The sequence below is a fragment of the Pinus tabuliformis genome, chromosome 8, assembly GCF_031772625.1.
Source record: "Pinus tabuliformis cultivar Carrire ecotype Pingquan chromosome 8, CPIR1, whole genome shotgun sequence".
In the NCBI taxonomy this organism is placed as follows: Eukaryota; Viridiplantae; Streptophyta; class Pinopsida; order Pinales; family Pinaceae; genus Pinus; species Pinus tabuliformis.
The window spans coordinates 1,557,517,031-1,557,519,837 of NC_142294.1; the positions used below are offsets into that span (position 1 = coordinate 1,557,517,031).

Here is a 2,807-nt window from a genome sequence, read left to right on the forward strand (position 1 = left end):
CACAACCACATGTTAACATCTTCACCTTCATATGGGCATCTCCTTAAATCATTTGTTGTTCACAATGCAACAACATTTAAGCAGTCTATTATAATGCCAAATTTGAAACTTCTAATCACCAATGTTGTTATTGCTATTGCGTATCAGGAAAGGATAGATAATGCTTTACCATCTAACAACAATATTACTCCTTTGATCATTTTATACGTGACAGATAACACATACCCCAATGAAATAAAGCTTGCTAAAGTAGAGAAATTTTTGGTGTGAATTTGTACCTAGCAGGGGCTACTACAAATTCAAAGGACGGTGTGACAAATCTCTTTGGAAAATGCATGTCTATCCTTCAAGAGATGATTGAGTATGAATTGCCTTTGTTGGTTCGTGGAGAGGTATTTGATCATAATGTTAATGTATTTGATTGTGAAAAGGCTTTCATTGATACTATATTAAAACCATTGGTTGAGAAACTACCACGTATTAAAGTTGCAATGGAGCATATCACTACAATGGAAGCCTATTGTGGTAGTATGAAGGTTATATCATTGCTAAATTGCTACTGACTTCTTAGCAAGCATTGAGGAAGCAAGGCAAATCTTCATTTTAAGGAAAGTGGTATCAAATGTGATCTCATTAGATCATGGTCTTATAAACTTTGAATGGAGTATTGGACGACTGGTGTTTATGACCCCACAAAGGATTGGTATGATCACCATTAGAAAGGTTTTGATCAAGATTCTAGACATGGTTTCAGAATAAAGTTGAGTATTGTTGGCCTTGTGTACAAACTACAAACATTATGGAAAGGGAAATAGTATCTAGGTATATTGGTTTGGATGTAAACCATTATGACGTTCAGCGAGTCTATCTTGAACTATACAAAGTTTTCACAGAAGAGATTGATGCTGCAGATAATGGAATTAATTGATATGACATTGGAAAACTAGCTAGATATGAGAAAAATACAAATTTGTTAGCAAGGATTTCTATAATCAACCTGACTACATGGAGGAAAACACTGCTGATAAAGAAGACTGTATGTTCATTCATGCTATGAAGGTTATAGGAAATGAATTTTAAGAGATGTGTCACTATACAAAATCTAGGTTGCCCGCACATTCATTTGTTTCCGGCTGCGTTAAGTTGAGGAATGGCGTTGATCCAAGTAGAGATATATTATTCTTGAAGAGATATTTCCCATGGAAAGAGAAATTTTTTGAACCTGAGTGGGACCTCAATGTGGATACAGGTTGTTGCTATTTACCCATCTCAATATGACAGTCGAAATCCTCTGCCAATAACATGGGGTTAAGGGGGCGAGGTTAAACAATGATGAACTTAGCAAAGTAGTTGGTGTTGATTGTTGTCTGGTTGTTCACAACTGTAGATTTATTGGTGGGAACAAGATGTTTGATTGGGCATTGTTACAGTTTATTGTGTTGTCAATAGAAAAATGGTGAGAGGAGTGTTTCTTATTTGAATAAGTTAGTCATTAGCCCAGAGTCAATGGACAACGTGTTTCCCAAAGCAGAAAAAGATGCGCTACATGTTTCTTGGGAAAGGATTGGAAATAGGATGGAAAATAGCAAGGATCTACTATTTTTCTCTTGGGGACGATTCATAAAATGTGGTTTCAAAGACAGGATCCACGTCTGGACACTATAGTCAATTTTCTAAAGGAGAAGAATGCAGAACACTATGTGTCATTGTCCATTCAGGCCTTCATCGCATTCCCAAATGCGACTAACCTCTGTCGCAAATCGCCATCGCATTTCACAATGAGACCCATCACCCCTGTCTTTGCAGTTTGCATGTGTGATTTGTGACTTAACCAATCGCAATATGACTGTTTAAACCACATTTCCATTTTGCGAACTCCCATACCTTCATTGTACACGATAAAGTCACTGTACAACTCCTCCCTACGACTTCCCTCATTCAATGGGTGTATAATCGTTTTACCAAACTTCTCCTCAATTATTTATATTCTCCCGTGCACATCTCTTCTTCTTTATGCTTTACGCTCAACCAGTAAATTTTTCCTCTCAACAACTTTTCCAGCACTCTCAAGAAGGCATCGATTTTACTTTTAGCAACAAGATTCAATGACTGTGGTGCCCACAAACATACCTTAGTCAGTCTCTTGTTAATATGAGTTTTTTATAGTTTCGTTAGCTTTCAACGGAGCCATTATTTGAGATCCATGATTCGATTACATTATATGTGCATTTATAGCTTGAGTTTTTGTGTGAAAGGAATTGAAATTGTGTAACGATGTGACCTTCTGGTTTACTTTTGTATGTCGTATTTGCATTGTGACGTAGACCATGCAATATATCCATATTATAAATTCTTCACACCCTACTTGTGTTCTGTGTGACTCTTTTCCCTTTAGACTCCTAAATCGAGCCATTCATCATTGATATCCACATTTGAAATATCATCGAAAGAATCTGGACACTGAGCAGATATTCTTGGCTTCATACTTCTTATTTTCCGGAATATATAGTCTACATCTGTCTTCATAGATTTTAGAAGGCCTACATTCCTCAAAAATCACTCGAAACATCTACAAAGCTATGCTCAGAGTAATCATCATTGAAATGAGGCAAAACTGCATTGATATCTCGCAATCTTCCCAATATTAAGAGTTGTACTTACTTGAGTGTATCTACATCCTCAGTATTTTGCAAGATGTGAGTTTGGCTAAACACTTTTTCCGAAGGTATGACCATGTGTCCTTGGTCTCCTCCTCCATTTGACATCTAGTACATAGTTGCCATACTCTTTTCCCTTTATATTGCACT

The 2,807-nt window shown here is 36.7% G+C and overlaps 1 pseudogene; it reads left to right on the forward strand.

Annotated features, from left to right (window-relative positions):
• The first annotated feature begins 659 nt into the window (after positions 1–659).
• Positions 660–1,460, forward strand: LOC149241903 (uncharacterized; annotated as a pseudogene).
• The last annotated feature ends 1,347 nt before the right edge of the window (positions 1,461–2,807 follow it).